Source organism: Scomber scombrus, chromosome 23 (assembly GCF_963691925.1).
Source record: "Scomber scombrus chromosome 23, fScoSco1.1, whole genome shotgun sequence".
In the NCBI taxonomy this organism is placed as follows: domain Eukaryota; kingdom Metazoa; phylum Chordata; class Actinopteri; order Scombriformes; family Scombridae; genus Scomber; species Scomber scombrus.
The window spans coordinates 21,403,481-21,431,051 of record NC_084992.1 but is presented as its reverse complement, the minus strand read 5'-3'; the positions used below and the strand labels follow the sequence as shown (position 1 = coordinate 21,431,051).

Sequence of the window (27,571 nt, the reverse complement as noted above, 5' to 3'; positions counted from 1 at the left end):
GCTCTTACGGGAGGTTGCGGAGATGTTTGTGTTACTTGTGGCGTCTCTGTGTCTGCTGTGCCACCAGAGATGTGAAAATGAGTAAACACATCAAGGTGTAAATATGTTTTATTATGAATATCAGACTGATGTGGAGACTTTGTAACAATGGTGCACAATATTAGCGAAGTGGGGGAAAATACAAAGTAATAATACTGTAGGAAAAATGCTTTAAAAGTCTTCCTGAAGCTAATATGAAGCTTTAGGAGCTTGAATCAAACAAAACTATTTAGCATTAAATTCCTTTGTGTTTCCACAGAGTGTTTTCCTGTTCAGCAGTTAAATGGAAACGGAAAAAAGAAGGAATTTTGTACTAATATTACAAACTTTTAATTTTATTCTTTGGATTTGACTGATTTGGACAATAAAACTTTAGGTAAACATTTAATACCATTTTTGCACCAAATGCAGAATATGGATTTTGGACCCATCACTTACATTGAAAGAACATTAGAAAGGGATCTTCTAATGGGCAGTATGAACATGAGGAATGATTACAGTGGGCAAAACCAATTTCAATGTTCGCATGAGCAACTGACAAAAAACACAAAAAATTACAATACACAATTTACAGACCAGTTTCATCTTTGAACTAGAGTAGTGCAAAGGCTTATTTCCTGTATAAAAAGTAGGCATATCATTGGCATTTTGAGTGTGTTCACTTTCAGCTTAATCTCCCAATACAACCCTCTCTCCAGAAACAATGTTCATATTGGATGATTCTGTAAAACCCAAATTTACATTTTAGCAAAAAAATATGTGCATAGTATAGTATAGTATAGTATAGTATAGTATAGTATAGTATAGTATCGTATAATATAGTATAGTAAAGTACAATATAATATTGTAAATATAGTATAGTATATTATAGTATAGCATAGTATAGTAAAGGATAGTAAAATATAGTATAGTATAGTAAAGGATAGTATAATATAGTATAGTAAAATATAGTATAGTATAGTAAGATATAGTATAGTAAAATATAGTATTGTATAGCATAGCATAGCATAGTCATTAGATATAAATTGTGGCCCTTGATTTTCACCACATGATGTCACCCCATTCCCAAATCTCAGCAATTACCTCTTTGAATACAAAGTTACTATTATTGATAGAAATAATGACTGTAAATCTGACAACATGACCTAAATTGTAATAAACTGCATTATCCTGAAAGGGTTAAAACAACTGAATTTGACTTTGTTGACAATATTATATTATATTATATAAGGGTTTTTTCACAGCTGACATTTTTGATTTGTCATAGTAAGAAAATATGTTACCAATAACATTAACTATAGTTCTACTCTATTCAAGCCAGCCAGCTGAACAATGCCAGGACCCTGAAACTGAAGCAGCTAAATGGAATTCAGCCATCCTTCATTTCATTTATTTACTTTATACCTGAGCCTTTCTAACTGTGATGTGTTAAAAAGGGCCTAATGCTATGTTGCTTACTTGCTGAGTTCAGCCACTTAATTTAAGGTATAATCAAATTAGTTAAGTAATCTCACAGTCTTTATCAACCAGTGTTTGCTGGGTTGTCATGATTTTGGTTCAAGTTTCTGGTCTCTGTTCAAGTATGATCTTTGGGATGTGACTTTGCATCCACTGACTCCTCCTCAGTGACCTTTGACCTCTTCCCTGTCAGTGCTGAGAGGGGTTCAGCTCTGGTGATCTTCAGACAGCTGATGATGTCTGTTTGTGGTGTTCATTCAGTCCCAGGGTCCCTGCTCTTTGACTGATGTAGTGTTCACAGCTGCTACATGTGATGTCACAATGATGTAATAAATCACTTGTTTGTGAAAATAAGGGCAAATGAAGTTTGTATTAAACTTTGAAGCATTTAAAGATGTTTTAAGGGAAGTTTGCCCTTTTAAACTGCAGCAGCTTTATCCTGAATACCAATTTTCAAGATTTTATCATCAAATATTTAAAGGATATCATTCATATTTTTGAAACTATTCCTAACTAAATCATCTGTTTGTCTTTTCTTCTCTTCTAGGTAAGTTCCAGTGCTTGGGGAGAGATGTTCAGACCAGGGTCGTGTTGTAGGTAGTGTTGAGCTGCTGCACCTGCTCCTGATTTATGTGTTGATTTTAACTGTTGGTCAAGCACATCATCAGCTGAGTAAAAGTGTGTGTGTGTGTGTGTGTGTGTGTGTGTGTGTGTGTGTGTGTGTGTGTGTGTGTGTGTGTGTGTGTGTGTGTGTGTGTGTGTGTGTGTGTGTGTGTGTGTGTGTGTGTGTGTGTGTGTGTGTGTTACACAGTTGTTTTTAAGGTAACCAGATGGCCTTGGGTCTAATCCATTGCTACTGTCATGATACACACACACACACACACACACACACACACACACACACACACACACACACACACACACACTCTCCTATCTGTCATCTTCTTTCTTCTCACATTAAACCACAGTTAGTATATATTTTGCAGGATTCTGACCTAAACTCTCAGATTAAACCAGTGATTTTGTCCAGACACAATCTGAGCTCAAAACAATATCTATATTCATAATATTAAGAATTAGGAGTATGTCATTGCTCAGCTGCTGCACATTTTTACCCTTAAAAGCAGCACTACAAATGACCCGCTAACACCATACATGTTTTCTCCTAATCGTCTTTCTTGGCTATCCCTCCCAGTCTCCTCTGAACCAATTACCTGAGCTAAATTCCACTGAGCCCACAAGGCTCGGAGGTCACATCACTATCAGGGTCACACTCAGGCCGTGACAACAGTGTGCATGTGTGTGTTTCGTATATGTATCTTCCGGCATTGAGGATTCCTGAGAAGGTAGAAGCAGCTGGAGATCCTTTTAATCTCTGAGACCCTCAGCAGATTACTGATATAATACACACCCTCTGTGTTGGTCGGGATCTGGACAAGATTAGTATCAGAGGCAGATTTAACACGGGCACCTGCCTCAGTGCTGTGTTCCAGGTTAAACTAGGACTCACACTGACAAAGCACAAAACACACACACCAGTATTTTACCCTGTGAGCTCTTCTGGAACTAGTCTTGTTGTTTTTTCGACTTTATTTCACTTCATACCACTTTATTATTTACATCCCATTATATAGAAGGCTTATAACAGAAAAAACAAAAAAGAGAATAGAATAAAAGAAAATGAGGATAACAGTGATGATAATATATAAAGCAAATTAATAAAAACGTTGTGCTGACAAAACAGGAGCTTACAGCATGTTACACATAGTAGAATAAATGAATCATTTGATTACTTGAAGAGAAAAGTCAGCTTTTTCATATACTTCTCATTTTTACATGGTGCTTTTACATCTTCTTCAGTCTGTAGTTGTGGTCATTTTCCACCCTCTGTAGTAATTCTTTAATGCTGTGATTCTCAACATTACATATTAATACTTCTTATCTTTACTTAATCCAGTTGGGTATTTTCCCAATCATATTATCTGCTTTTACATTTTCTGAAAGCTCCTTTATAACCTGAACCACTTCAAACCACACAAATAAAAAGCATGTATACATTTGGCCTTACTGTTCCTCCAGCACTGGGAGTTTAATCTTCTTTTAGGCTCATATTCTTTAGCTGTTGTTGTTGTGCTTCAGCGCTGCCTCTTATAAATCAGTTTTATTGTTGCTGTTTGTTCACACTGACTCTCAATGGGTTTAGTGCTTAGCTGTGCTTCTACAGGCTGTGTGTTTGTGCAGCTATAAATACACTGTCAGATGCAAAGTCAGACAAAAATACACAATATCCTATATGTGCAACAGACTGACAACACTTGGATGAATGCACCTCACACTGCAAACACCTATTCAAAATAACTTTGTAGCAACCACTCACTGTGTCAGCTGATATAGATATATTAAGACTCATATAATGAGTCTGTTTTTACATAATTCAGAACATGTGAACTGTCTGTATTTACATATTCTTATGTAATAAAGGTGCATTTATTTGTGGTAGGAGGAAGTGATATTGAGTTGGGTTGGTTAACAATACACGTTTCTTTAAAAACAGAATAAGGTGGTTATACATGAGAAAAACAAGTCCACGTTTGGACTGTTGAAGGCATACAGCACCAGATGACATTTTGGTCAGGTCTTTTGTTGCACGTTAAGGAAGTTATATGATGACTTAGTAATGGGGTCACACAGAGTTCAGTGTGTTCATATAAAGAGTTTCACATTAGAGAAGTTTTATCTTCAGATCACCACCACTGGGAGATCTTAACCATCTTAATGACATTGTACCTTTGGCCAATGGTTTCCAAATTGTTCCCAAATAGTTCACAACTTTTTTTCTTGTTAAATACTGTATACTTATGTCCATACTCACATCAGCACATCAGTACAGTATTGCTTAGTTTTAAATAGTCACATGGAGAAAATGTTAGAAACCACTGCCTATGTTAAGTTATTGTATGGCCAGCCAGTTTGAAATACCTTGAAATCAATTTGAGATAATTGGGGGATTTTATTTGTATCATATGATCTCTTTATTATATGTGGATCATTTTTATCTGTATGTGTAGTCTTTTGTCTTTTCGGGTCAGATGTGCACACTATCCACTTTGTGATTGTAATGTTGGGACCAGCCATCAGGTGGCACCAATGTATCAAAAAGCAAAAGGGGTGAGGCCTTTGGACAAGATAAACATTGCAGTCGATGTCTTTATAGTGTCTAGCAAGGACTTGGATATTATTGATTATTGAAAGCACATTATGTTGGTGCTAAATACAAATAATGAATATTTTATGTGTAGTGAATGTGGGATATAATATGAATAGATGATGGTTGGTTTCATATAGGCAGCCTGAAATGTGACATCGATGTTAATAATGCCAGTGAACACAATACCACTGCATTCCCTCAGGGCTGCTTCATTATGAGCGTTTGTACTGCTGGTTAGATATCCTCTGCTGCCTTTCAGTGGCTTTTACATGGCCGGCATTGTGATTTCAGCACCATGGAGAGGGACTGTGAGGACTGATGCTTGTTCACTGGAAGTTGACATCACCACTGAACTCTGTACTGCACAGAAAAGCTGACATATACATCCAGTTTCATATGCAGCTTTACTATTTTTATGACCACAAGCTAGAAAACTAAGTGTGTGCTCAAGACAAAAGGTGACTTGTTTTTTTTGTGTTTGTATTTATGTATGTCTGTTTGCTCTGGAGCTGTGAAGTCTCCCAGTCACTGAGGCAGACTGTACCATTTGACACTTACTCAAGGGGGAAGTTGATCTGGATAAAGATACAGACCATAGTCTAGGTTTTACCCCCTCTGACTTCAGTAGAAATGGTACCTTCCTTGCTCTTTTTTTCTCCCAAGGACCCTCACTGATGCTTCCGTGTCCTGTATCCCCTCCCACTGCTCCTCCCTCACCCCGCTTTCCTATAATCCCCCAACTAATACCCCCCCTTCTGATGCATGGTGAGTGGAAGTCATGTATTTGGAGAGTCCAAATCTGAGGCTTCCCAGGTTCCCGGAGCATCTGCTGCTACCTCTGCAGCTCGAGCGGTAAAGGGAGGGGAGGAGCTACCTCCCTGACTCTTTCTGGCTTCCCTGCCATTCTATTGGTCTTCTAGTTTACCTCTGGTGGCGTGTACTGGCCCACCCCTCATCTCTTTCTATCCCTGTCTCAGATGCAGTTATCCAGGCAGCAGGGAGGGAGGCTTGCAACACACACTCACGCTCTCTGCATGGGTGAAGAGAGCTGGTGGGTTAGAGGACTAGAGGATATCAGCACTACCTCTTCTCTCTCCACCTTAACACTTGTGACAGTTTGCCCTTGGGCAAAACAGAGAGTCACCTGGTGAGGTGGTAGGGGGGCTTTCTTTCTAAACGATTGGATGTCTGGCTTCTTTGCCATTGAGGCGAGCTCCCTTAGAGGACTTCTGAAAGAGATCTAAAAGCATTAGTTTCTTTCTTATTCTTCGAGCGGGAACAGTGAGAGGGCAGCCATGGCTCACGCTGCGGCTCACATTAAGAAGGCCAGGTCCGAGATGGATCAACCTCCAGACCTGAAGGCTCTGGAGAAAGCTAGAGAGAGGAGGAAGCGTTCCCGGGAACGAGCTGAACGCAAGCGCAAGGTACAGGGGAGAGTCAGTGATATCATCCACCTCTTCATCCCTTCCCGCTTTATGTGACCAATCAGTGTGTTACCGCTTACTCCATCCTGCTACCAGTCACCCCCCGTCTACATCATCATCACCATCATCATCACCAAAGTGTCTCCTCACCTTTTACAGAGCAAAGATGATTCTATCAGAGTCAATAAATAAGAAATGCGGAATTGTCCATCATGTCCTCATCTCTGTTTTCACCTCCACCTTCATTAACGTCTAGTGGTCTTCAGTGGGCAAAAGAGTGGGATTCATTTATAGAATCAGTTGTATTTAATTCAAAGACAAACCTCAACAAAGATTGCCACTGATCTAAAGCACCAAACTGCATTCAGAGACCTATACAATCAGACTGTTGTCACCTCCGAAACCTCCCAAAAATCAGATCCCAGTAAGCTGTTATTCTAACAGAACACAGACAAACACAATCCCTGCTGCTGTCATTGCTTGTCCTCTTCTCATCTTGCTCACTGCTGTAGGATCTCCCTCAAATCCGTCATTAATTTCTCTCCTCATCTCGTCATCATGTACCTGCCACAATATTGTACATTACCCGCCATACCAGGCATCAATCACTCCGAATCAGTGTTGCTGTTTTCAACTTCAACCCTCCCTGGGTGGGCACACACACTATTTCACAGTCAAATTCCCACAAATAGCTCGTAGGAGTCTCCCTGTAGGTGTACCTACGCAGATCTGTCCTCTGGTGCATTGCTAGGGGTGCGCAGTGTATGTTCAATCTATTTGCACATGGATAGACACAAAAGGCTACTGCTTAGGGTTTTGTTGGTAAAGGTGCACCGCTGAGATATGCTGTATCTTCATGGTCAGTGATTTTTATAGTGATGGTGTTTACAGCGACAAGTCATTTTAGGGTTAAGGTTTGTGCGGATGATTGTGTGCAGGATCATTGTAGTTCATGTGAAACCATACAGCCAACTGGATACATTTGATAGGAAAGACATATCTTCTCTGAAGCAGTTTGTGATGTCTCTACACTTGTAAGGTTCTATATAAATACTTACTTACTTGATGCCAGTATGATTTGTATGGAAGCGTTGGGGTTAGGATTAGGGTTAGTACTGGCAACCCTGTTGAATTCCAACTTTAAAGCAAAATAACAGACATACTTGTAAATTGACCAATCAGCATTCACTTCTGTTGTTTGATGGGGATATGGTGGATGATAAGGAGGTCTGATTGGGACAAAATTTGTATCGGGTGAATGGGCAACCTTGACGATTTCAACGATAAGATATGTATTTGTACCTACCCTCCTGTACAAGACATTAAGGTGTTTTCAGGAGGACAACATTATTTATTGGTGCCTTCCAAAACCATGGTCACTGTTGGAAAATATATGTTTTATGATGTGACAACCCTGTAGTCTAGGTCTGGTTATGTTGAGTTACACACACGACTTTGTTAGGTTCATGGAAAGATAATGGTTTGGGTTATAATAAGTACTTTGTGAAGGTTAGAGAGACATAGTGGTTTAGTTAAAATGACTACCTTTGTTGTCCTGGTTACAGTTATAACCATGTGGTTACGGTTAAAGGATGATTGAGTAATAGTGTGGAAACAAACAGCAAATGTCAGATGTTTTGTTGACCCATCCATCCACTCCAACTTCCTCACTGTACAGACTATAATCTTTCAAAGCAGAAGACTGGTCCTAACCTTTGTAACTGTTTTGATATCGTCCTGTTTTAGTGTCTTTTTCTCTCTTACCCCTGTCACTGCTGTTATTATTGACTGAACTGCCAGGGAGATTATCACATGGGATTATTGGTGTGCCCTGTCTTTCACTCTCAACCCACCCACACATATACACACACACACCCACACAAACACACACACACACACACACCTAAAAATGATTAATAGATACAATTTGGTGGATTGTCCACCAAGGGCCCGAGGGCAGACATTTACATCACAGCGCACACTGCTGTCAAATCACAGTTTTATCACCAGGAGTCAACTCCTGCTGGAAAAACCATTAACCCCATGTAAATGGTGCTTAATGGGTATCAGGGGTCTTGGCCTGGGTAGTGTATGGCTAAAGCATGTTCTTATAAAATGCTGAAACACACTGTGCATATAATATTGGATTTCCTCTGTAATACGTCATCATCATGGATCATCACCAATTACATAAGCAGGGAAAATGCATTTTAAAGAATGTGCATCAGTGTAAAGGCAGTAAACAGGAGGGATGAAGAGGATTTTTTACTTTTCCTGTTGTACAGTGATACAGTGGATTTGTATTCTAGAAGCTGTAACTTTGACTGGCCTGGCTCTTTGTTTACCTCAACTGCTGCTAATGCAAACACTTCCTCGTTCATCCTCATGTTTATCCTCTGCCTTGGAAATGTACATTATACTGAATTTACCATGCGGCTGTAAATAACCAGTGGCTAAAAAACATATTTGAGTAGAGACAGAGATATGATATGACTCACTTACTTACTCATGGAATAAAAATGATTAAAATCGAGAAACCAAAGCTGGCTGCCATAAGCTTCTCACAGAAAAAAATGGAAGTGTTAAGTTGCAATTAGATGCCATATCCATCCTACATTTTTACTGCTCTGGGCCTGATCCCAATGTTAACATTTGGTGTCTTTACAGAAAATAAGACAAATGTAGTTAAGCCAGAGAGAGGACAGTTTTTTTCCCATTAACTGCAACCTTTGATCCACGATAATCTGACTCTAAATGATACTGAACCAACTTTTCTCATAGGTTGCAGAAGGTATCATTTCTGAAGGTGAGGTAGAGTACGTGCAGGGCAATATTTTCAAGGTGCTGGGGAATGCCCTCTGCTTTAAAACAGGTGGTGGTCTGGATCTGCACATAATTGTCTTTGTAGATTCCATTTCATAACTTACCAACCTTTTACCAGCCTGGGATCTCACAGAACAAGCAAACACGACAGGAAGCACACTTTGAGATGCACTTTACAGACACATTACAGAAATATACCCACATAAATAAATAAAACTTGTCAGGTTAAATGTACAAGTGGCCCACTTAGTCATTCTAAAGGGAATCATAACAGAGATGTACAGAACATAACACGAAAATAGGTACATGGCCTCTTATGCAGTTCACCTCAATATACTGTATGTTTGTTTATTTTCCCACTTTACCCGTCACTCAATAAGGTACAGAAATCACTGTAGGTGTAGTGGTGGAGATTTAATAGTCAGATACTGGAAATTCTAGTTGTGTCGTGTTCATGAATTCGTCTTTCTCTCAATGTAAAACAGTGTCCCGGGGGAGAGGATTAATTTGGCACACACTGCCGACCTCACGTCACAATACATCTCGATGATCTCCCCGGTTGTTTTATATGCTGTACTGGCAGTCAAGAAGATGTAGCAGATGTTGCAGTTGAGTTTTTATTAGACTCCAGACACATTAAGGAGTACTTCAGCAGTGCGCCACACAGCGCAGAAGATCGCTCAGTGTGGATTGTAAATTTGAAGCAATCTAAATCTAATCTTTGACTGAACAGCAGTTGCATTCTGTTGACTCTCCGTAAACTATCGAAATAGCCATTCACAAGCAAGGAGAATACAGTGTTGAATATGTCTGTCTTTCATTTTTAACCAGAAAACAAAACATTGGTCCGCAAATGCCTGAATCTGTAATGTAGTCTTCTTCAACTTTACCTCTGTGTTCTAAATGAATTCACTACTCCTGGACATACACTATAACACAGCTAAACAAATATTATAGACCACTCTGCTGATATGAACACATGCATATACTGTATGGAGTCCTACTGATACCCTAATTGCTTACTTACTTGCAAACCAGTACAATACTCCTATACTGACTCAGCTTGTATCACAATTAAAAGGTCTACTGTAACCTAGACCCTACCCAGGACCTTAATAGGGTCTGATTCAATTCATAGAGTCCAGTGGAACTCGGTAGAAATTACATATAGTCTTATTGTTTTTTTAATGCTGCTGGTCCTTTTGGATGGAGTCTACTTCTATAGGGATGCAGTTTACACACTAGATCTGAGGTTTTCAATTGATGTCCTACAATTCATTTCACAGCCATATTTCTTTATATAAACCTCCCCAACTTTATGGATATCAGCTATTTAAACCAATGTGTTGGTGAAGAAAACTAGTTAGTCTGCTGGTTTCTTAACTAGCTAATAGTAGTTCAAGTTAACAGCTACAGTAACTTCTCAGCCTCCAGCTAAGTGTGTTTTGGAGTAGAGATTAGTACTAAAGACAAGCTAATTTAGTTGTCTTTAGCCTGCTGGTTTGTTAACTAGCTAATGGTTGTTAGGGTTAACAGAGCTAACTTCTTAAACTCCATCTAGGTGTGTTATGGAGTAGAGTTTAGGGCCAAAGTCAAGCTAGTTTAGTTTGTCTTTAGCCTGCTGGTTTGTTAGTTAGCTAATGGTTGTTCGGGTTAACTTCTTAAACTCCAGCTAAGTGTGTTTTGGAGTAGAGATTAGCACTAAAGACAAGCTAATTTAGTTGTCTTTAGCCTGCTGGTTTGTTAACTAGCTAATGGTTTTTAGGGTTAACAGAGCTAACTTCTTAAACTCCATCTAGGTGTGTTATGGAGTAGAGTTTGGGGCCAAAGTCAAGCTAGTTTAGTTTGTCTTTAGCCTGCTGGTTTGTTAACTAGCTAATGGTTGTTAGGGTTAACAGAGCTAACTTCTTAAACTCCATCTAGGTGTGTTATGGAGTAGAGTTTGGGGCCAAAGTCAAGCTAGTTTAGTTTGTCTTTAGCCTTCTGGTTTGTTAGTTAGCTAATGGTTGTTCGGGTTAACTTCTTAAACTCCAGCTAAGTGTGTTTTGGAGTAGAGATTAGTACTAAAGACAAGCTAATTTAGTTGTCTTTAGCCTGCTGGTTTGTTAACTAGCTAATGGTTGTTAGGGTTAACAGAGCTAACTTCTTAAACTCCATCTAGGTGTGTTATTGAGTAGAGTTTAGGACCAAAGTCAAGCTAGTTTAGTTTGTCTTTAGCCTGCTGGTTTGTTAACTAGCTAATGGTTGTTAGGGTTAACAGAGCTAACTTCTTAAACTCCATCTAGGTGTGTTATGGAGTAGAGTTTAGGGCCAAAGTCAAGCTAGTTTAGTTTGTCTTTAGCCTGCTGGTTTGTTAGTTAGCTAATGGTTGTTCGGGTTAACTTCTTAAGCTCCAGTGTGTTTTGGAGTAGAGGCTTAGGCTTAACACAAGCTAGTTTAGTTTTCTCATAATTATTTCAATTTGGAAACAACTTTACCTTGACAGACATGTCAATCTTAACTACAATTTACAGTGTTATTAAATTGGCTTAAAGTGTAAGCAGACCACAGCATCCTTTTTCCAGATATCTTTTTTAGGGGACTGGTTGTTTCATTCAGCTAGCATGAGTGCACCAATGTGAGAGTAAATTCTCAGACACATATGTGCTTCTCAGTGGTAGGTATATGTTATGTTATTCCTATTGTCTCTTACCACTGAAGTAGTTTTCTCAGGGAATGATCATTTGCGTTGGCATTTGTAAAGTTTCCTGTAGCAGTTATCTGTCCTGTCTGTCTCTCCTTTTATTATTATTCTCCTCACATTTCTTCTTGTTATCTGAACAGAACCCAAAGCAGGACTCTGTTTCATGCATTCCAATTATGTCTTAAGACTCTGCTCTAATATACACAACTTATATGAGCTGGTTTATTCGCTATCTCTCTTTCATTCTGCTCTGTCTTCCCTCACAAGCACTGCAGTGCAATCCAGACAAGCACTCTGCAGGTATAATATACCAAACGAGGGTTGAAGGAGACAACCCTTCACCTGCTTTGATTCTCCTCGATTGTTATTTCTTTCTCTCGAACATGTTCCCTGTCACACCTCCTCCTTCCATATGCCTTTCCTTGCCCTCTCTCGGCTCATTTTCTCTCTCTCTCTCTCTCTCTCTCTCTCTCTCTCCCTCCTGTCTACATCTGCAGTAGCAGAGGACGCTGCTCAGCTGTGAAATGCGCATTCACCTTTTATCTGTTCTAAACACGACCAAAGCAAATTCATCCCACTCCGTCTCTCTCCTTCGGCCATTCAGTTTCACCCACCTCAGTTTTTACACTGACTCCATATTGAAGAAAGCTACACAAAACAGCCTTTCTATAGCAACAAATTCATTTGTTTTGGTCATTTTTTCTTCATTTAAAGCAGTAAGATCTAACTTTTGACAGAAGACATAACACAACATTGCTCTTGCGATTAAAAAGTCAACTTAATAAGCAATAAAAACGCACCACTGCTCAATTTCATGGATGCAGCTTTACTTCTACAGCCTTACTTGTACAGTAGATTACAATAGCTAATATCACAACAAACAAACATTAGCTAGATATTGCTGTTTAATCGACAGTGCTGAGTCAGTTCAATGACTTTACGACTCTCCTCCTCTTGCGCTGCTGTTACACTCAGTCATGCCGCCGAACAGTGACATCCATAAAGCAGCTGACTCAAGAGAATCTTTGGGAAATGAAATACGCCCTCATGCTGTAACCGTAAAAGTAATGCTGTGACAGTGTGAATTAACAACCAGTGGTACATTCTATACACCAGGGCAATCGGACATGGGGCAGTTCAACTGAGTTTACCCCAGCAGGAACATTGTATTTGGATAGAGTTTTTGCCTCCCTGCCAGCCCACCTGGTACAATGTTGGAACAGTATGGTGTTTATCTAGTGCAATGTATAGCAATAGCAATAGTGTGGGGGTTGGGATGGTAGGTTGCATGTAAGCATTTGCCTGAAAAACTGAAGACAAGTTAGTGTTGACATTTTCATTATGTAACCATGACCACTGTCTTTCCTTTACATTAAATGGTATAGTACACATACAAATAGTTTATGTACCATTAACCTTAACCACACTTTGATTACATTGTAGTATTAAACCTTACTCAACATATCAGTGTTAGTATCACTGTAGCTAACAGGAAAAACATCCAAAAGGCCTTGACAAACTGTTTTCTTCGTGACTGAACTGCAATGACACATTTGTTCCATCTTCTGCAGTCCACAATTCTGCTAAAAGAGAAAAGAAAAAATCTCTACATCAATATGACTGCAGATAAAATGTAACTTCTCACCAAGAGGCAGTTGCCTTGACGACAGTGCCAGCTGTTCAGCTAAAAACTTCTCTTACAAACCTGTTTTGCTCTGACATTTTATTCTTAATTACTTGATCAACTCACCCAGTGGAGTTGTTATGAGGCTTCTGCCCAAGTCTAATTGAAATGAATTGAACGATTACATAATTCTCCCCTTAATCTTCCCCTCTCTAGTCTTTCTTTTTCTGGCTCTTTCATTTTGTTTCTGTCTCTATCTGTAAAATATAACAGGATATTGATGGAGTAACACTAATCTGCTTTAGGGCCCCAATGCAGTAGTAATCCATTTGCCATTTTTGTCACAGTTATTTTTATGGCCATTTGTGTTTGACACTGTGCATTTCAGCATTAACCTTTTCAGAGTATTATGTGTTTGGTTATGAGTAGATGGACCTCAGATTTTCAGAGAGATTTAAAAGCTGTTGGGGCAGGATGGACGGGAAAATAAATGCACTTCTATTGAAATTGCTTGCCAGGTGCAGCATAATAATATATGTGTGACTGTGACTCTCTGTGTGTGACTCATGAGAACACCTGTGATGGTCTAAGTGAGTTCTCTACTCTCTTTGTTGCACTTTCTACTATTGTACGTGGGCAGCACTGACTGAGAGGAACATACGCATGAAACCAGGAGTGTTTGACGCAAAAATTGTACCCTTTGTAATACTGTATTAAATCACTTTCTATAGCCTGGATTCATCAATGTATGTCTCATGCAACAAAGCCTCTAAATATGAAAACCAATGTAGCCAATGAAAGCATGTCCTATTCACTGTAGGATCTACAAGTCAGTGACCACTATTTGGGACTTGAAACCAACAATTGCAGTCTCAGCCTGGTTCTAGACCTCTGAATCATTTGCCTCATTTCCAAATGTCAATACATCTGGTGGTGTGTTCACTTACGGCTGTTTTTACACCCCAGTTTGAATCAATCAGACCTTTGCTGGAAGGACTAGGATGCTGGTTTACTAAACATGGTAACCAGAGTGGTTGTACAAGTTGTTTTAAGTTGACTTGTAGAAGTTACCCTTAAAGAACCCCTCCGGACATTTATTAAGACACTTCTTAAGACCTTCACTGTTAAATCCATTCTCTGTGTTTGTGCCCTGGAGGCTTAATATTGTAAGCTGAATATTGGATCAGAATTGGCTTCCAAACTGGTTGTGATGTCACTTTCAGCAGGTGAAAACAAACATACATCCAACTGTAGAAACAAAGAACCATCGTTTTGATTGGAGAGGGACTTTAAATTTGTGTTTTTCATTGATTTCCATAAAGAAAATTAAGATAACTGCTCCCACCAACCACTACTGCTGCTTCCAAATCATCCAAGTGGTGAAGACATTGATGAGATGGATACATCACTTGTTACTCATTCATAAGAACAGTGAGATAACTGATACTGAAGAAGATACTAACCCTTTTCAGATATTTTCAGCAGTTATATTTACTTTTTATCTTCCAACAATCTAATTGAAACCTCTGGTAGCAATAATGTAATGTAATGTGGTGCTTTTATTTCTAAAGCTGGTTTTACACCAAATGTACAAGACGACACTGCACAAACTAGGATTAAGCGCATTAACCCTTGTCTATGTAAAGCATTACCCATGAATGTTCTTGACATAATTACTCCTTTCACTTTTTGTGTGTACAACAGAGTGCAACACCATTAATGGTTTATCAGGAGAGACTGTGTGAAAGGGTGGCGTTGTAGACCTTCCCTCATTGAGTGTGGCCATTTGGAACAGCTATGAATAATTTTGCCTTTGGATGTGTTCAGGCAGTACATCTTACGAGCTGGTTTGTTTGAAGCCTTCTGAGGCCTTTGAGTACACAAACACTCAAAAATTAAAATTGGGTGGGTGGTGCACACCGCTATGACTGTTGTTGTTTTTGGAATCTGATCACAAAGGTCACGATAGGGTGAGTTCAGGTTACCCATTGATAAAGATCATACAGTCAGTTAAAGAAAATTGGGGGGAAACTATGCTGTTCTTTTTCCATCAAGCCCACAGCCCATTCCATCTGGGCTGTTTTGGATGCTACTCGGACTCTCCGACCCCCCCCCCCCCCCCCCCCCCCTCCAGAGCATTACATTATTTATCTGTTCTGCTGGCAAAGCCACTCCTCTGTCTGTTTTTACATCTAATCTCGGGCCACAGCTGCATGCTCAGCTGATGCGGTGCAAAGGGTAAATATATGTGGCGGAGATGTTAATCTCTTTCTCTACTACTCCCCCTCTCACCACCTTTCTATCTATGTATCTGTGTTCTGATTCCAGACTAATTTTATAGGCTGAAAAGAACGGTCCATTTTTATTTTGGCACTGCAGGAAAACAGAACAGATTGCATTTTGTTCTGGATTGAGTTTTTTTGATGGAATTCCAATCCAATTTATAAATTCTTATTTATAAATTAGGAAAAATGTCCTTTTTCACACACACACTTCCACCCCACCACCACACACACACCCAGCTGATGGTACATGGATGTTGAGCAGACACCACTGTTTGACGCTGAACTGGGATTGGCAAAATCCTGGATTATAGCATTTATAATCTGGTTGCTGTGGCACTATGGGACGCTGCAGCTCAGGAGAGATACCAATCCTATTGCCATGGCAACCAAGAGAGGAGGGAAAATCCACTAGGAAGAGTAACAGCAGGGTCTACCCTGAAAGTGCAGAGACACACTGGTTAATAGTACTGTATTATGGCAGCAGTAGAAGCACGAGTTGGTTATTGTATTATTATTGGAGTTTCTAGTTTTTCATTACTGTCCAAGTGCTGTGTCTTTTGCTTTCTACTCTAAATTAAAAGTCATTTGTATTTATTTGTGAATCCCATTCAGCTTATTAATGTTGCCAGACATCTGGGTCTCCATTACATCTTGACCATCCGACAGTGAAAGGTTTGATTTCATGTTTTTGTCGATGTGAAATGAAAACACGTGACGCCAGCAGACACCAACTTTGGACCACATCGCTATACGCCATCATCATAGAGATGTGGTCCAAAGTTGGAGGGACAGGGCGGTATAGCAGATGATGTGTGGCTTAGTTATGCAAGGGTAAAGATCACCCAAAGGAGCTTACTCTGACAGAGAATTTTCTGCCTCAACGCCTTTTCGCAGAAGTAAAGATTTCTTTAGCTAATTTAGATCTTAATGGAGTACTCTCACTATTTACCATTAAACCATCTCTAGCTGTAGTACAGTACCATTTATTGCTCTACCTTGTATGCATATTTCAAAGGGTCAGTTCACTCAAATTACAAAAAACCCCCACATCTATTTAGGGTTTACTTTCTTCAGTTCTTATATAGATATCTGTGTCTGAGATGATACTAAAGGACAAAGAGTGAACCATGAGATCAGAAATGCAATAACAGAAAATGAGAAGAGTGTATAGAGGAAAGGATGGAGCAAAGAACAAAAGGAAACATGCTGTGGAGCAAGAGGCGATAATTTGAAATTCAATGTCAAAATCACAGACTCTGAACTCCAGGCAGAGGGAGGTGGTGCCAAGAGGTGTGATATTCGTGTTACTACCTGGAGACTGTGTATGTTTGTGTGTGTGTGTGTGACTTTTAGTGTTCACATTTTCATCTCCATCCGCGGCAGTCGTCTGTCTATCTGCTCTCTCCTCCTGCATTATTCTCCTATTTGGCTTTATCGTCTCTTATTCTTCTTCTGTTGCCAATCAGAGCACTTCTTCTTCTCGTCTCATACAGCTCTGTGGGTGTTTGGCCATCTATTTTCGGCAGGTTCACATCCCTCCACACACCACTTTCTTCTCACTGTGTGTGTTTTTCAGATGGCATGCTAGGGGTTGCGAGGCAACAATGTTATAGTCGCATTCAGTTAAACAGAGCTGGAGTAGAAGCTCACTGAGATTAATTTGCCCCACTGGATTCAGTCCAGACAACAACAACGCCAAGTTTTAGTACCTGTGTGTGTGTGTGTGTGTGTGTTTTGTCCTTCACGGCATGATAGAATCCCCTAAAGACAGACTGAAAAGACAAGCAGACAAATAATACTTATGTAATTTTTTTCATTGTAACATTGATTCCAGAGTTGTTATGTTTCTACTTCTATTTTACTCATTGTAAATCAGCCTTTCCTTGAAATCTTTCATTTTTTGTACAGCTATTTTCTCCATGAGTTTTTCCTATATATTCAAAAATGCATTTTATTAAAGGAGTTCTACATCAATTTTAAATTATACTTTCATAAACTTGGGTAACATGTGAGAGACTTATCAAAAAATCCCCTCTGTGACTCAAGTTTTAAAATCAGTGGATCCTACATTTTACCATAATGCAACTCAGTAGCATCTCCCTTCCTCATAGAATTTGTATGGAATCGGTGGAGTACCTTAAGACGACTAGGGAAGTTCTTACCTGAAAATGGGTTTAGTTTTTAAGCTAATATTTTGTAGATCTCTGTGAAATATACTTAATATTGTCTAAGAACATTTGCAGATTCTAGAGTGACCTGGTAAAAAAAGGGGTTAAGACTCTGACCATGAAAATGCAACATCTCACAAAGTCCTGGTTCACCTGTGAAGATCATTCAAAACCTTATCCTTAATTCTAAACCTCAGATATCCCATCTGTTTCTTCTCTCTCCTCCTCAATATTTCCAGGTACAAATTTTTTGTTTCACTGTTATTTTTAAGATCAGATATGATGAAAGTTTAATGAGGCGCTCAGAGAAACTGGGACACCATTAGAGAAAGTATTATTAATAGGATACAACAAAAACTAAAGATAAATAACAGCAGCATTAACAGAACTTCTAGGTTGTGACTGTTATGTTAGCGTTATAAAATACATGTAAATAGTGATACACAACTTTCAATTATATTCTTATTATTAGTGCTGGGAGGTCAGGCTCATTTGACCCTTAAGCAGGTTAACACTGGGTTACAATGCTAATTTGTGTAATATATAAACAGTATTTGTATGTGTGTACATAGTGTGTGTGTAGGGTCGGTGTAGGTCAGCATCTGTCAGTCTCAGTGGAGCAGCTGGTTGTTCATCAGAAGGGAGTCTCCATCACTCTCTTCTGATTGGACAAACAGGTTTCACAGAAGCTGCAGGACTACAGCAATTGCTTAATTCTTCAACATCTGGTTTGACTTTAGTAAAAAAAAAGGTGGAAGTCACTGGAATTTCTCCATGTGAGAAAATGAATGTTTCATGTATCAAAATGGATAATACATCAGTATTCAAGCTGCCTGTCAAAAAAGCTCCAGATGAGCCCTTTTCCAGCAAAGGAACCATAAGTAGAGCCACTACAGAAGACTCTTGGAGGGCTGCAATGATGTGCCAAAATGATGGTCATGTGATGGACAAGCTTCTCCTCTAGTAGTGATTACCTTCTTCCAGTACAAGCAATGTTAACTTAGTTACAAAGCTACCAAAAAGTAGCTTAAGAATGCCTTCACCTGTCTTCTTATGTCACCTGTCTTCTTTGATTGTACATTTTCGAGGCCCTTCGAGAGTCTACTGCAACACGTCTGTTGACCTGGGATGAACCATGTTTGTCGCCTACCTAGTTTGCATACTGAGATCCAGTTAAAGTCGAGATGATAATGAGGCCTCCCAGGTGTAACTCACACATCAATACCCAGAGAACATATTTATCCAGGAACTGTTTCAGTCAAACCTCATTCTGTCTTCGGGGAAATATAGAGCTGCTCAGCATGTCAAACAGCTCCTTTCACTCTCCAGTTAATCAGATGTGTCGTTTCATGTAAAGTTTCCCTCTAAAGAAGCCATTTTCTGCAGGTAATTTTGAAGGAAAAAGAAAAAAAAAATCCATGCTTAAACCATGTCTGAATCTGTGTTTCCATAGCAACCTGGCCTTCAACTTCTGTAATTCATCTTTAATGTTTTTTCATAGCAGTGTTATGCCGTGGCACGTTCCTCATGGATAGACACTACTGTGTGCAAATCTCAGATTGAGATTTAGTGTGTTTAATACTGATTAAAATCTACATGTATGCCTGATGTTGGATTTTAAATCCCAGATTTGTGTTTGCCTGGATGACTGTCTGCACCCCCCACTGCATTACATGTGTCTATTAAATGCTAAATGGACTGCTTTTATATAGCGCCTATAAGTGCTTTTACGATACAGCATTCACCCATATTCATACACATTCATACACTGACAGCAGAGGCTGCCATGCAAGGTGCCAACTTGTTCATCAGGAGGAGTTTCTAATCATTCACACACATTCATACACCGCTAGCGCTGCCATCAGGAGAAATTTTGGGTTCAGTATCTTGCCCAAGGACGCTTTGACATTCTGCCTGAAGGAGCCGGTGATTGAACCGCCAATCTTCCGAGTAGTAGACGACCTGCTCTACCACAGCTGTTTAAATGGACTGAACTTCCTTCTTGTTCCCCATAGCTGATTTATGCACCAGTTCATCTTTAAGCTATTGTTACCTTTATTTCTAAGTATTATGTTAGTATTGATCTTCTCTGTATGTGACTCAGCTCTGCCCTCGGTCAAACAGACACACAGACCTGCTGCTCTGAAGGCATCCATGACACAGAGACAGAGCAGAGAAAGAGAGAGAGAGAGAGAGCGAAAGAGACACAGAGAGATATGTAACCTGGTTGCTATGCTACGAGTTTGGACTTCACACCAGCACGCTGTTATTGGCTGGGGGCTACACACCTACTGCCGAAAGGTTGATTCCCAAAAATTGTCCCAAACACAGTACAGCATAAGAAAATATAGACAGAGAGCAGAAATTCTTCAGATAAACACACTGTGATGATTGAGAGGGACTATTTTTATATGTATCTATACATTGCGCTTTAGGAAAATACTGTATAGTATACCTTTATATTGATTCCTTTTTCATTATGAACCAGAATTATGACTTAAATTGAAATGTGTTATACCCCTTGTTAGCATTTGGCTGCTACATTTTACCATGACAATTTACACCGATATGATTTGAGACTGAATGACTTTCAGATAAAATCAGCAAAGCCTTTTTATACACCTGCTACACACATCATCATCATCACATCACTTCTATCTCATTTCTCACACAGCAGGAACATAAGGCCAGTAACACATCCTCATAATTAACTGATTACATAGGTTGATTGTGTCTCTACTCTAGAGTGAACCATAAGAGTGTAATGTACTTTTATGATGTTACTATTTTTTACCATTTAAAAAAAACAAAAAACGTCCCAACAGTTGAAAACATTCCCTGTTGGAAATGGGGATTGAACAGCGGTCTCCTGTAGCTAAATCCACTTTTTGCCAACTAACTACCTAGCCATCCACCAAACCCCCCTCCTCCTTCTTATAAGGCAAATTGTCACCTTATATTAATATATTATAATAATATCTTCTGAATACTTCATCAGGTAATTACTTTGGCCACTAGATGGCATGAAAATAAGTGTAGATCGTATTTGCTGGATGAATTTTAAATCTATACTGTCATGTTCCTTATGAGGACATGCTGGGCTTTACCCATCGCCACTCCTCCCTCCCGCAGCCAGCGAGCCATATGGTCGATTACAGATTAAAAGCATTTGTTTTGTATGCCTGCCCCACCCAGTGGATTAACAACCCACAGGAGAAGTGCAGGGTAGGGGGGTGGGGGTGTGGGGGGCATTATCTGTTTGGGTAGTCCAGAAACAGAGGAGTTTCCTGTTTAAACTAACGATGAGTTAAAAGAAATTGTACAGCCCACCTGTGCAGGGCAAACTTTAACCTTTGTCTCCACACACACGCACACATAGCAATTAGGTCCCCTAACTGGATGAGTGAATCGGCAGATGACGGCTGGTTAAAGAGATTGAAGGAGACGTTAAGTAAATTATGTCTAGGAGAAGGTTAATGAAACTAAAAAGGTCTGTTGGTTGACAGAGCAGAGGGAAGCCTTACCTCATTGTGTGTTTAAGTAGTGATGGATGTAAACAGAGTTGAAGTGATGTCTATATGTGAGTAAAGGTGAAATTTTGATTGTATTAACATTTAAGATGAATGTTTGTGATGTTGTCACTGCATATTGACATTGTGTCTTTTGGGTTTTTTAAATGTCCCTCACTGAAAGCAACACTGCAACTTTTTAAAGTAAGAAATAAGAAAATCTTCCTGTTAAGTTATCAAATAAATGCACCCTTCCACCCTTCAACACACTTAGGGGTTTTAGTGCTACTGCTTTACTTGGTCCGGTATGACAAGTAGCTTATGGTGGCTAATGTTAGCAAACTTTAGATAGATACTACTGTGTGACTGATATTACTGAATAAGGTCACTGAATTTATGACTTTTTTCCTTTTTGTGCTACTGTTAAACACATTTAGCATGTCACACATAAACAGACCCTGTCTCCTAAAAGTAGGGCTAGTGATGCTAAAAAGTCATGCTAATGCTAATTTGCAACCGCTAATACATTCAGAAAGAGATGTAATGCTGCCCAGATAACGTTTTTTTGGATCAACATAATAATGAAACAGATTTAATTATATCTTCAAAGTTGCCAAACATGTCTGTATCTACTGTCAACATAACTGCTATGCTAATGTTTTCATGTGTGTGTTGAGGTAACTCAAAGCCTTTTTGTTAAGGTTAGGGAATTGATCTGATATGGTCTTTTAAAATATATGAAAAATCAACAGTGACAAGAGACAGAATGTGTTGACTCAATATTTATCCAAAGTCACAGTATTCCCTGGACCTACCAAAAGACTAAACCACATGTGATACACAAAATATTGATCTTGGTATTCTATGTAAGAGTGCTGAAACTTTGTACAACCACCATAACAGCACTTTGCTGACTGGGAAAAAAAAGTTCAACTTAATATAATCCATCCGTTAAGTATGTTTCATATGGCAAAACCATTTAATACAGGACTTATTTATTAGGTTAAAGGTTGGATAAATAGTTCAGTGGTTTGAAAACAGAAGTAAGGGAGGGGTCTTTCTTGTTTCATGCTTGTCGTCTGATGATGTTTTTAGAGCCTCAAAGTAATCTTGAAAAATGAAGGGAAATTCAATGTGCCATTAACCCGTAATTGCTACTTGCGACTGCACATCAGCAGAAGGTTTTGCAAACATCTTGCTCTTAAACAAAAGCCACTGTGGTGAGTACACCAACACCAAGTTATTTTGAGCCCTGAGCAGCTTATTAAAATGTTTTCTTGATACCAGAGAAGTAATCTTGAGTTTTATGTAATGATAATGTCAACCTCACCTGACTAACCTAGAAAGTAATTGAACACTATGTTTGATAAATGATGTTGTCTGACCTTTACCTATCTGTTTTGGCTGTGTGTGTGTGCGTGTGTGTGGTATTAATTGGTGTGTGTGTGTGTGTGTGTGTGTGTGTGTGTGTGTGTGCATATTTGCATGTATGGGATGCTGCTACGAAACATGAGCACCCACCCACACCCCTCCACAGTTCACGTGGCTTGATATTTTCATAAGAGAAGCAGGGCATTCTTCTCACTTTACATCTGCAGCACAGAACCTGACTCCAGCATGTTAAACTGTTGAAGGTCATATACTGCCTCACCTGACAGGCCCATATTCAGGAATGTGATGTCATTATTTATAATTACCTGTGATTGGTTTCTTATTTCTATGATGAGATCAACATAAACCTGACCAGTTTAACTTTTCTGAGGATGTACTGTATGTTCCACAGAGCAGACAGTCATTAAGAGGGAGCTTAGATTGACTGTTATCACATTTTGTTACATTATAACGTAGTTTTCGAAGTTACAAACTGTTTCCTCACCAGCAATTTTATGTTATTAGTTAAAATGATGGGGACCATTTGGAAGTATATATCAATGCTTTTGAAATTCAGAAATGACAGAGAAGTTTTAGCAAATTCTATCCATTCCTCTCCAAATGTCCTTGTTTCTTCAATATCTTTTTATATGGAAACAATTAGTCTACATCAGAGTTCTCAGCCTGTAAATTCGGCAATGAGGCGTCATTTTGCCATGATATAGTTTTTCAGTATAATCACGTTTCCCATGATCGACTGATTCAGAAGTTTTTTAGCGAAGAAATTTGGCTTAGTTCCAAAAGAAGAGTCATTTCTAACTGTTTTAAGGGGAGTTTTGTGGTGATGTTTAATATATTCATTCCATTCCATATGGTGTTACTCAGTATTCCGTACTTGTATCAATCGTTTTTTCTTTGTATTGTTTCTGGGCTACAAAATAAAAGCAAAACATTATACATAGTTCATTTTACATACATTCACTTAGGTTAGGGTTCAATACAAACAGAAACACATAAATAACTTAACATTTAAGAGCACAAACCCAGACATATACAATCAAATACTCAGTACACATAATTTGGTAAACATTATACTTGTGTTTTTTGTTCATAAAAATGGATATTAACATTTGCTAGATAATTATCTGAAATGTTTTGTAAATTACTCTTTGCAAATACGCAAAATAGGGTTTTATAAGTAGTTTCTGAAATACCCTGAGCTTCACAAATCCAAGTTTTTGTTAATGTGGAGAATCATCCAAAATGGTACCAGCTATTAGAACCCAACCACACTTCCTCTCAGTGAAATTATAGCACATCATGGTGTAAAATTTCTCAGCTATGCAGGTGACGAAATTAGAGTCTGATGACCCCCAACACTTTTATTTAGACAACCCAATAAATCAGTATATAAAAGTTTGCCTGTTTATATTGGAGTAAATGGCATAGATGAAGCTCTAGATGCATCTCTGATTGGAGGCCTGTGGTGGATACTGTATGTTAATATTTTTTTCTCCTGTGCAATTTTGTCAGAAATTCGAAACGTGACGATGACTCGCTTGCTTACTCAGTTTATATTCATTCATTCATTCATTGAAAATTCCAAAGTGGATTTCTCATGTGCTGTCAGTGAAGCGCTCAACAATGAGCAGTCTTTTTCCCTACGCTAACATATTCAGTGAATGAGAATTGTTTGGGTGATATTTTCAACAATGAGGGCATTGTTGGTCATGTCTTAGAAGACCGCAAAGAGAATGGAGACATTTACAGCTATGATGTCATCAGACAAGGACATTCACAGGGACACAGGGTCAGTACAAACAAACATCTGACCGTGGATGGTATATACATGTAGACATGGGACCTGTTTTGTGAAGCTTTTATTAAACAGCCATACCATTAATTCTTTGCAGCCAATCAATTACTATGAAAAGGTCTGTGTGGCTTAATTTGCATTCAGTCCAACAGAATCAATACAGCCCTGCTCTGGGCTGCGGTCTGACACAGATCTGAATTAACCAAAGAGCATGCCTGCTTCCATTAAACAGTCCACGACGTGAGGTTTAGTGATCACAACGCCAATAAGCAAGAAAAGTCACTTTAGGGGCTGGACTGGTGCCCAGTATACTGCTAGTAACACAAGTCACCAGTAGGGGTTAAGTGATATAGTGACCACCAGTACTAACATCGATACTGCCATTTTTCTTTCTTAAAGATAAAGATGACAGTTCCTCTTTAAGTTGCCGCATAGCTTTAGCAGGCATGCAGTAAAAGCAGGGCTTAGTTTTCAGTCTGGGTGAAGACATTTATAAAAAGGTCACATGGAGGCAGGTTACACGGGTTGTATATGTAACCTTATAGGTGTCACTTCAAGGTAAATCAGGGGAAGGACATGTTAACAGTGTTAATTATCAGTATTCTTTAGCACTATGAGACTGATATTACTTTTCATGGTAGTGGGAGACACAGTTTATACCTTGATATTGAAAAACAGTCAGATTTTTCTGGTTGACAATGCTTATGTAACATATATTCATCTTGATGTTCTTGTTACCTGGTTGGTTGATGATAATCAATGCACAAATTCCAGACTAGAGACTATTTTTGCCATCGTTTGACAAGTAGTCTAAATTTAAGGTGCGCTTATAAGCTTTACGCAGAGCTTTCAACCACATCTCATGGCCTTCATTAGCAAATGGGAGTCACTCACTTGTCACGGCGTTGGATCAGTTATCATCACATGACCTAAATATGGAACTATGGCCATGAGGTGCAATTGAGGACACCAGAAGAAGCAAGTTACAGAGCTTGATGGCTAATTTCAGTCTCCATTCCACTTCCCCTGTCCTTTAACCCAGTGTTATTGGGTTAAACATTTAATTTGTCCAATGGAATAAGAGCATAATTAGTGCCTTAATGCATAGATAAGGACATTCCCATTAGCTTCAGCTGTGCTTTGTGTGAGATGCTACCATGATATTTAGATAGTTATCCAAACTGTCCAAGACATAAAGACATACAGTATAGATTTTAGACATTTTGATGCATATCAGGATTGTATCGGTCTGTTTGGACATGTAGACCAATAGATCAGTGCCTCATTAGCAGCCTTTGGACAGGGTCACCATTGAGGGATGAAAACAGTGATTGACCTGGACATGGACCGTGGAACATGCCAGGTTTAGAGATGTGTATTGTGCCAGAGATGTTAAGCCATACACAGGAAGCCTGAAATGTTTGGTTTCCACTGTTTCCCAATAAGAGATAGCAGACATTTAGTGTGTCCTTTGGAATAAATGTGTTTAACTTTTGTATCATCATTGCCTGCAATCACAAATTATTACTACAATTATTGGCCTATATCAGTCCAGTGAGTACTGTATGTGGTGCCCCCCTCCCTCTTCCTGTTTTGACATACTGCCCTTTGCTGACCACCCTCTCTCTCCACATGCATAGCTAGGCTGGTGGGTGTAAAAATAGCCGGGTGAGGGAGGGGAGGGGGGGGGGTTGTCAATGGTCAGGGAGTTGGAATTAGCAATGAGGAAGAGCTAGCAAGCACCGCTGTGCTGGCAGTAGTAACTGGAGGCGAGTCCAGTCAAGAGGTCCAACAGGGACAGGAGCGCTGCTAAGGCCAAAGAGAAGTGAGGTTTGGGCCAGGACTGAGGGGGTCTTTCCCCCTTGGATGGTAGCCTGTAAAGTTTTTTAGGGGGATGGTAGGTGAAGCAGGGACAGGGAGTGGATTAGCAAAGTGATTAAATGCACTCACTTAGATTCTTTTACGTTCTGATGGGATAGACTTGAATTCCTTGCAGCATGGGCAATGCAGCCATGTGTAAGGTGTGTGGCTCGGACAAGGGCCTGAGGACGACAGGGAGCCAGTCTAACCTGGACCAGAATGCTTTGCCAGACTACTACTGTGTGGAGCATTTTCCTCCACTGCCTCCACTGATGCTGGTAAGAGCCCACGCTGGCAGGTGGAGCCTGTAGTGCAACTTCAGGCAACTGGGACACTCCTGAACTATTGATTTGGGGGTATTTTAGGAGATCTACACAGATAGAAATGTTTTGGGTTACTTTTTAAAGCAAAATCTTTGAAACAGTAGGAAGTCAGTGTCAGCTCTCGCTTTTAACGCTTTTAAATCTTCAGTTATTTTTATTTTGGTCACAGTCTTGAAGTCAGCTGTTTGTTGTAGCTGTCATGAACAAGCTGTTTTTTTAGTGTTCATTGCTATGGAGTTATACTTCTGATATAAGAATCTGTACTGATGTGTATCTTGCAATGCAGTTTTTGATATATTACCCAGGTAAGTTTGGGCTTTTTTAAGAAGATTGCGTGTTTGTGTGTAAGGGTGTGTGTGTGTGTGTGTGTGTGTGTGTGTGTGTGTGTGTGTGTGTGTGTGTGTGTGTGTGTGTGTGTGTGTGTGTGTGTGTGTGTGTGTGTGTGTGTGTGTGTGTGTGTGTGTGTGTGTGTGTGTGTGTGTGTGTGTGGGATGGAGTGAGGTGTTGTTCCCTCTTCTCACCCCCTTAAAGGACAGTGTGACATTTTTGCTCCTAAAGTATCCCTGCACAGCAGCATGTGGACTCTTGTGGCTAATTTGAAAAGCAATATAATGCTGCAGTGCTACCAGGAATACAAGGGCATGACTATGACTTGCTTAGTCTAGTGCTGAGTCTTAGTTTGTGACTTTTCCTAAAGCACATTTTAGAAATATGTGTCAGGGGTGACCTTATTCAGCTTGTTTCCAGATGAATGGTCTTTTGCATTAAGTGGCAGTTTTTTAATAGATATTGGCCTGTTGTGATTGCCTTGTTTTACCAGATTAGAATTTTAAGTGTAGATTGTCTCAAGCTACCTGTCAAGAACTCTAATAGATGAGATGATAGAGTATGTTGTAAACCTTGATTCAAATAGGAGTGCTATAGCCAGGGCAACATACACAAATACATACACACAGCTGATCTTAATGCCGCCATTTTTG

The 27,571-nt window shown here is 39.4% G+C and overlaps 1 protein-coding gene across 1 annotated transcript in view; it reads left to right on the top strand.

Moving 5' to 3' along the window:
* Nucleotides 1–27,571, top strand: part of ank2b (ankyrin 2b, neuronal) — a 199,924-nt gene that overhangs the window by 86,910 nt on the left and 85,443 nt on the right. The gene's annotated exons all lie outside the window — the stretch shown is intronic.